Below are 9,607 nucleotides of genomic sequence, written 5' to 3' on the forward strand. Positions count from 1 at the left end.
CTTCCTGCCCTAAAATGTGCCATGCTCTCTCCCTCTGCCTTATGCCCCTCAGTTGAATTATTTCTTCTGAGGAGACAAGAAGTGAGTTGCTGCAGACTCGTACGGATTCACCACTGCTGAAAACTCTCTTCACAACAGGACTTACGCTTCTATCCTTAATGCTGCGATTTATATTCCCTTCTTAGTGTAAGTATAATGCTCGGCTATAACTCACTTGATTTATCTAAAACGTACTGAGGCAGGAAAATAGGGTCTGGAGGCAGGGAGCATAATAAGGCCAATTCACACTTCAGCTATAACAGGAAATATCCTCTCCATACGGCATATGTCGTAAACGGCTCTGTAACTTCATCCTCTCCATTTCGATAGGCTGTACCCCAAGTAACAAGTGGAATCCTCTAGGGGGTATTTAAACTCCCCAAAATTCTGCAACAGGGCCTTGAGCCCCTATGCCCAGGCCTCTCCCACAATGTGGAGTGTATTTTCATTTTCAATAAAACTCTTCATTCCTTCCTTGCTTTGTTTGTGCATTTTGTCCAATTCTTTGTTCAAGATGCCAAGAACCTGGACACCCTCCACCATTAACAATACCATTGAGCCATCTGTTGGGTTTGGACTCACTTTCATTTGGGCAGTAGCCACTTTTTAATTGGCACCAATTTTCCTCTGGGTGCCACACAGTACCCTTTAGTTATTTAAAGGAATCAGTCTATTTCCTACATAATTGGACACAGCTACTATGTAACATTTCATATGGCAAAGAGCGCAATAGACCAGATAGCCAAAAGCCCAAATCCCTTCTCAACTGCGAGAGAGACTTCTACCTTTACAGGATCTAGCCAAACTTTTATAGAAATAAAACTTAGGAACTAAGAAATGGAGGACAAGTAGAAAATGCTTCATTTTTATAAACCCTACAACCCTACAGTTGGGGGTGGGCAGTGCCAAAGCCCTTCGACCCCTAAAGGTTTTGCTGAAAAAAATCACTAACCTGAGGCAGATTGATTAATAAGAGAAAAGGCATACAAATTTAATTAATGTGTATACATGGTAGCCTTGAGAACGAAGAACCAACCCACCAGTGAAGTACAGAAACTTCTAGGCCATCTTGAGGTTACAGAAAGAATGTGGGTGCACAGTCAAAAAGCCCAAAACTAGGTCTTAGTGGCAAGACAGGTTAACGGCGGGAAAAAGGAAGAGGCCTGGTTAGCAAAGGTGGTCTATTATGTAGATGATGCCTCACAGGTAGTAGCCCTCAGAGAAAATAGATGGAAAATGTTTGTTTTCAGAACTTTAAAGATGTCAGACTCTCAGTTAATCTCTCCTAGATCTGGAGAAACCTAGAAAGGGAAGGCCTGGCTGCATTAATGAAGATTCTCTATAAATACAAATTCCACACCCCCCACAAAAGAAAAAACAGCTTTGCAGAGCCACCTCAGTCTGCTGGCCCTGCAGCTGTCATTTCAAAATATGTCAAAGAAATATACTTGGGGGTAAAATATTTTTATTTCCTTCAGAAGATCTATACGTAAGATTTATGACTTAAACAGAAGTTCACACCCTCTTACCATAGGCATATCAGATGATCTTTCTGGTTTAACCCTTTTCCCATTTACCTCAACAAGACTCACTGGCAGTGCTTGCAGCTGCAGCATTTACCCCAAGATAACTTTGCCACAAAATATCTCACTTTTATTATCAGTTTCACATTGCTCTAGTATATTGACTTTGTAAACAAAAGACATCATTCTATTTATAGCATCCTGATTTAGTGGCGGTATTTCCATTTACAAAATAGAGTAATTCTCAATAGCTGAAAATGTCAAATCCTAGAAAACAGCATTCCTGTGCATAATGTTAACATCATTCTCGAACATTTGTTGGCCAAAGATTTGGTGAATCCGAGTTTTCCAAAATAGATGATTCGGATGATTCTGATGTTAGTTCTGTTTAGAAATAACTCCAACAACAGTTTTTGTATTTTATTTTTCACATTGAAAATGAGTCAGATTTGCTTCAGCCTCAAAGAACGTGTTTATGTAAAATGAAATGAGCGCTGGTAACAAGCTGCACTTATTTTTTCTAAACAGGAAAAGGGTTAAATTTCATTGCCTGATGCAACACTATGCTCAAGATAAAATTGTATGGCATACCAGGTGACCACATAGGAGTACGTAGATGTCCCCATGACTTGAGTGATTTTCAGCACAAACCTCTTGGCTACTGCCTACAAATTAGACAGGGACTTGCTTTCTTGGTAAACTGATATCTACCTTTAGGATGCCCCATCCTAAAGTATCACTCAAGGCCCATTTTGGCATGTCAATTTACGTTCTTAGAAGAAGACATACCCTTTGAAGTAACTTAATTCATGAAGAAGGAAAACTGATCCCGAATTTGTGAACTTGACTCTCATCCTAGGCTGCTTTTTTCTTTCCACACACCTCCTCATGTCAAGCTTTAAAGTAGGCTTGCGGCCGGGCACGGTGGCTCACGCCTGTAATCCCAGCACTTTGGGAGGCCGAGGCGGGTGGCTCACAAGGTCAGGAGATCGAGACCATTCTGGCTAACACGGTGAAACCCCATCTCTACTAAAAATACAAAAAATTAGCTGGGCACTGGGGCGGGCGCCTGTAGTCCCAGCTACTCGGGAGGCTGACGCAGGAGAATGGCGTGAACCTGGGAGGCAGAGTTTGCAGTGAGCAGAGATTGCGCCACTGCATTCCAGCCTGGGCGACAGAGCGAGACTGTCTCAGAAAAAAAAAATAAAAATAAAAATAATAAATAAATAAAGTAGGCTTGGAAACTGTGAAAAAATCTACACATTATGATTCTAAGAACTACAGGGGACTAGACAATGTCCCTAAGGGTATAGATCTCCTCACCAGCGAATTTCATGAGAGTGACTGACAGTAGTTTGAAAAAGGGCAGCCCTGGTCACCCAGTGTTCAAGACAGCTCATGTGTCATCTTACGGGAAGAATGTTGTCCTTAATCCCACAAAATTTTCCAGAATCTTTAATATTCCCACAAGGAACTGAAAAACATATGAAGAAATCAGATGATCTTTCTTGTTTAACCCTTTCCCACTATGTCCACTACGACAGGCTCTACAAATCAAGGATGGGATATATTCCCTGGTTTCTTTGGCTATTCTTGGCTCCTAGCCTAAAAGTGAGCTATGCACTCTGATCATGATCCTTCTTCTTTGTTGATGAAAAGAGTAAATAAAACTCTGTAAACAAATTTTTTTTTTTTTTTTTGAGATGGAGTCTCGCTGTGTCACCGGGGCTGGAGTGCAGTGGTGCGATCTTGGCTCACTGCAAACTGCCTCCTGGGTTCACGCCATTCTCTCGCCTCAGCCTCCCGAGTAGCTGGGACTACAGGTGCCCACCACCACGCCCGGCTAATTTTGTTTTTGTATTTTTAGTAGAGACGGGGTTTCACCGTATCAGTCAGGATGGTCTCGATCTCCTGACCTCGTGATCCGCCCACCTTGGCCTCCCAAAGTGCTGGAATTACAGCCACGAGCCACCGCACCCAGCCAAACTCTATAAACATTTTTAGAGGTTTGTTCTGAGCCATATATGAGTGATCCTGGACTGAGGCACACTGTCAAGAGGTCCTGGGAACATGTGTCCAAGGTGCTAGGGTTACAGCTCAATTTTATACATTTTAGGGACACAGAAGTTCAGACAAAAGTTATACATTTTAGGAAGACATCAACACATGTAAGATGTACCTTGGTTTGGTCCGAAAAGGCAAGACATCTTGAAATTCTGGGGCTGGAGTGGGAGATCAGGAGGGAGGCTCACAGGTCATTTACAGGTAGAACTAAAGATTTCCAATAGGCAATTTTTTGAAAGAGTTGGCCGGGCATGGTGACTCATGCCTGTAATCCCAGCATTTTGGGAGGCCAAGGCAGGTAGATCACCTGAGGTCGGAAGTTCGAGACCAGCCTGGCCAACATGGTGAAACCCCATCTCTACTAAAAAAATAAAAATAAAAATAAATAGAAAAAATTAGCCAGGCATGATGGCGGGTGCCTGTAATCCCAGCTACTCTGGAGGCTGAGGCAGGAAAATCACTTGAATCCAGGAGGCAGAGGTTGCAGTGAGCCGAGATCGCACCACTACACTCCAGCCTGGGCAACAAGGGTGAAAACTCCATAAACTCTACCTAAACAGTTGAAGTCAGTAGAAAGAAATGTTGGTAGTTAAGTGGGGTTGTGGAAGCCAAGGTTCTTGTTATGTAGATGAAGCCTCCAGGTAGCAGGCTTCAGAGAGATTAGATGGCAAATGTTTCTTATCAGACACCAAAAGGTGCCAGACTCTAGTTAAATCTCTCCTGGATCAGGAAAAGACCTGGAAAGGGAAGGGATTCCTCTATAGAATGTAGATTTTTTTCACAAGAGACATCTTTGTAGGGCCATTTCAAAATACATCAAAGAAATATCTTTTGGGGTAAAATACTTCAATTTCTTTCAGAGCATGCTGTCATGTGCTGCTACATTAGAGTCAGGTTGGAATTTGGTATCATGTTGCTACAAAGAGTTTGTTTCATCAGTCTTAAGATTCTTTTTTAACGTTAATGCTGGTCTGTTGTGCCTGAATTCCAAAGCAGGGAAGGTATAACCAAGCATGTCCTACCCCCACTTCTCATCCCAGCCTGAACTAGTTTTTCAGGTTTACTTTAGAATCCTCTTGGCTGAGAGTAGGGGTCCATTCAGTCGGGTTTGGGCTTAGAATTTTATTTTTGATCTACATCTTAGAATTTGCATGCTTTGCAGTGTTCAGATGTGTAATCCTCCAGGTCTAAAATTCTGTTACTCAGCCACTGTCTCACCAAATGATCCAACAAATGACCATTCAACAGACACTACAAAACATTATAAAGTTTGTTGAAACTCAAGTGACCTCCCACATAGCTACAGATACTGTGACCAGCAGTGTAGATCTAGAACAATCACTGCCCTGAGAAGGTAACCATCCCGGAATCTTGGTTTAAGTGTAACTAAAAGATGGGGCTGAGGAGTGGGGTTTCCATAATCCATAATACGCAAAACACACTGCACAGAATCCATAACTTGCAAAACGCATAAACTATACAGAAACTACATCTTAAAACACAAACCATTAAAGTTCCACCTGCTTTAGCAACATCTGATTCAGACTTTGTTCTAGAAAAACAAAACCAGTTTCAGCTATTGACTTGCTTCACACCAAACTAGTAAGTTCCCTAGTTTTTCTTTTTCTTTTTTTTCTTTCTTTTTTTTTTTTGAAAAGGAGTCTCGCTCTGTTTCCAGGCTGTAGTGCAATGGCACGATCTTGGCTCACTGCAACCTCTGCCTCCCGGGTTCAAGTGATTCTCCTGCCTCAGCCTCCTGAGTAGCTGGGACTACAGGTATGTGCCGCCAAGCCCGGCTAATTTTTGTATTTTTGGTACAGATGGGGTTTCACCATGTTGGCCAAGATGGTCTCGATTTCTTGACCTCGTGATCCGCCCGCCTCGGCCTCCCAAAGTGCTGGGATGACAGGCGTGAGCCACCACACCTGGCCTAAGTTCCCTAGTTTCTAAATTCTAACAAATTGCTGCCAAGCCCTATCTACTACCTCCCACCTAAAATCACCCTATGTCAAACTTGCTCCAAAAGAACTCGTGTTTAATCTACTGAATTCCTTTGGTGAGGGCTCCCTCACCTGGCAAGTTTCTGATGAACTCTTGTTTTTCTAATCACAACAGATTTCTCTCCAACCATCTTGTGTGAGGCCTTTGACTGAAGCCACCTGGATGAACTTGAATAAAGATGTGAGTTGCCCCCATGTGGAGGTGATGGTCAGGGACCCCATATGGCCATCTGGATGACCTCCTCCTTGCCCAAACAGGAGAGCCTAGCATCTGGTAGGCACACGTTTGTTGGAGAAAAATAAGCCACCAGGCCGGGCGCAGCTCACACCTGTAATCCCAGCACTTTGGGAGGCCGAGGCGGGTGGATCACTTGAGGTCAGATATTCAAGACCAGCCTGACCAACATAATGAAGCCCTGTCTCTACTAAAAATACAAAAATTAGCCGGGCATGGTGGCAGGTGCCTATAATCCCAGTTACTTGGGATGCTGAGGCAGGAGAATCACTTGAACCAAGGAGGCAGAGGTTGCAGTGAGCTGAGATCGCACCTGTGCACTCCAGCCTGGAGGTTAGAGTAAGACTTCATCTCAAGGAAAAAAAAAAAAAAAGAAAGAAAAAGAAACCACCAACATCAAATAAATAACATTTTGCTTAGGTAAACATGTATATTTATAATTGCCTGTTCATCTCAGGAAAATTAATGGAAGCAAAAGCTTCAAATGCATAAAGATGTTCCCGGTTGATAATAAAACTGTTCTTGCAGAGCAGAACCACAGGCTATCTTTGTGCTGGAAGTTGAACCAGGTAGATATTTTTTTAATTTTCTTCATTTCTCTTCAACTTCTCCAGTCTTCTCCAAGGACAGACCATGGTACAGTGCAGACTTGGAGTAATTTTAACCATTACAATCGGTACAGAATATGCTACAAGAAACACACCAACAGGCTGGATGCAGGAAAGGGTCCAAAGAAACAGGGACACAGGCATTCAGGGCCTGTGCCCGTGAATAATGCAAGCTCATGGCTCTTTGGCAATAGGGTGAGAGTTCACAGAAGTCTCACCAGGCCCCTGCTTCTGCTGGGATATTGCCCAGAAGAATTTTGTCTGCTCCAATAACACCTCTCTTATATCTGCTTGTCTCTTATTCTTGATAAGGAACCAAACAATGCAAAGAATATGGGAAAGAACATTTCAGGCAGAAGAGCCAGCCCATGGGAGCCTTAGTCAGGGAGTGGTATTCATGGAGAAGCCGAAAGACCATGACGCATGAAAAGAAAAGTGGCCCCGGCTGGGCGTGGTGGCTCGTGCCTGTAATCCCAACACTTTGGGAGGCCGAGACAGGTGGATCATATGTTCAGGAGTTCAGGACCAGCCTGGCCAAGATGGTGAAACCCCATCTCTACTAAAAATACAAAAAAAAAAAAAAAAATTAACCAGGCTTGGTGGCGGGCACCTGTAATCCCAGCTACTCAGGAGGCCGAGGCAGAGAATTGCTGGAACCTGGGAGGCGGAGGTTGCTGTAAGCCGAGATTGCACCACTGCACTCCAACCTGGGTGACAGACAGAGACTCCCTCTCAAAAAAAAAAAAAAAAAAAAGGTGGCCTGACATGAGGCTGGCAGGGAGGCAGTATGTTGCTATCTTAGTATGAACACTTTTCTAAGTTAATTAAGACAAGTTCATTCACATTTACACCTCTGCTGCTGAGACATGAACCAAGCAAATGCCTTTTTTAAGACTGCTCAAACCTATTTTCTGTTCTCTTTTCCCTGTCCTCTACTCAAGGAATTCTCATTTACTTGCTTAATCATAAAACTGTGGTTTGCGTTTGCATTTTTTGGGGGGTCTTTCTTCAGTGTCTCCTAACTACACCTGGTCATACTTTGTTTCTTCTTGGCTTCTCTGCTTTTTGGGGTTCAGTTTTTTTAATGAGAACGGATCTTATTTTATTTTGAGTCAGAGTCTTTCTCTGTCGCACAGGCTGGAGTACAGTGATATGATCTTGGTTCACTGCTGCCTTGACCTCTGGGTTCAAGGGATCCTCCATCCTCAGCCTCCCGAGTAGATGGGACTACAGGTGCATGCCACCACACAGGCTAATCTTTTTTTAATCTTTTGTAGAGACAAGGTTTCACCATGTTGCCCAGGCTAGTCTTGAACTCCTGGGCTCAAGTAATCCTCTCATCTCGGCCTCCCAAAGTGCTGGGACTACAGGGATTAGTCACTACCCTCAGCCTAGAAAAATAATCTCAGGACCCCCAAACTTGCTATGCCTAAAAGGGCTCTTAACTACATCAGTGAGAGGGGTCTTCAAGGAAGGAATAGAGCTTCCTTTCCTTCCTCCAGCATTTAGGGGTGCCTTTAACCTAGAATGGCCAAGAGCACCCAGTAGGTGATCTGGGAACCTGCCTGCTCTCAGTATGCAAACCACCTGTCAATTTAGCAAGAAAGTTTTTACCTAATTAGTTTGCATTCGTGAACTTTTAGAGCCTAACCATCTGCCAGTAAAGAACTTGAGTTTAGTCAAAACATGGAAACCTTGAGTTAAATCAGCAAGAAAACAGAGTACCTTCAATGAAGTGTGGGGTGGGGGGAGGTGTCAAGGGTCATAACATCCTTATATTAAGATTCCATTGCATAATTTATCAGGAGTTTGTTCTGTGAAATCTGTAGGTCTGGTTTGTTGAATGAGGTAATGGGGGAAGTTGGACTCTTACTGGGCTGAGAAATATAAGGCTTCAAAGGCTAGTAAAGGGATTTCATTTTCTTTAGTCATATGGTTAGATAGAGGAATCTTGATGAGGAGATTTATGGGTTGCTTTCTCAGATCAAGAACTTTTTAGAATTGTGACTCTCTCCCTAGTGGTTTGCCAGCTGCTGCATTCTTATTGATATAACAAAACATTTGAACATGCTGAAATTAACCTTTAGGAACAAAAAGAGAGGAGAGCGAGAACCACTGATTTCTTCAAGAAAGTAGACGTAAGCACACTGAAACTCTGTGCTGATACAGGAACCATCTGCCTAGCAGCTATGGCCCTGAAATCATTGAAGAAAGATAAAGATGCCTCTCCCTGGTAGGTACTCAGGCGATTTTATATGGCAGATGGAGTCTTCCTGCTGGGGGTCTTGAGGAAAAGCCACCGCCATTGCCTAGTTCAGACCGGAAAGTCTTCCTAGTCTACGCCAAAACATTACATCATCTTCTCAACATGGCTCCAGATCCCCTCCCAGACAACCCCCTTTACCAAAGGGTCAGAGCTGAGGTATCTTTATGATTCTTCACCAAGAACTTTTGTATTGCACCTATTATTCACAACTCACATATAGGTGCGGGTGGTCTCTTCAGCAGCCAATGCCATGTATCAAAAGCACATAATGGAGAAGTCATGTGACTGGTGATCAAGGGATCCTCCATCCTCAGCCTCTTGTCGTCTTTTTCTTTTCTATGTCCTTAACAACAGGAGGCTGATATATTCTGAAGACATGAGTTGCCATCTAAAAGAAGAGTAGAGTAAAGCAGGGAGTCTATGAGCTCTGGGATTTCACAGCCTAGGCTGCTCTGAACCTTTTGCCTGCCATGTGGATTGGGCTAATGTTTTTTTCTGTCTTATAAACAATATGATTTCTTCAAGCACATATTTTGTATGGTATTTTTAGTTTTCTTCATTGGCAGCGTTGTTCCAAATTACAGTCCACCATTATCAAAACTGGAAGCTCTATAGCTAATTTCAAAAGATCTTTATTGACAAGACAGCCATTGTGCCAGCACAGAGTATTTTGACTTCTGAAAAAGAAAACCTATCCATAGCTAAGATGACAAGAGCCAAAAATTCAGAAGTTTTATACTTTGCCCTAATTTTTTTTACATCAGAATTAAATATCATTAATATTAGCCCTTTGCAGAATGGGAGATCTGCATCCCATGTGGACTGAGCTCTGGAGCTAAGTTCCCTGGTTCAAATCAAGGTTCTTCCACTTG

The sequence above is a fragment of the Symphalangus syndactylus genome, chromosome 1 (genome assembly GCF_028878055.3).
Source record: "Symphalangus syndactylus isolate Jambi chromosome 1, NHGRI_mSymSyn1-v2.1_pri, whole genome shotgun sequence".
NCBI lineage: Eukaryota > Metazoa > Chordata > Mammalia > Primates > Hylobatidae > Symphalangus > Symphalangus syndactylus.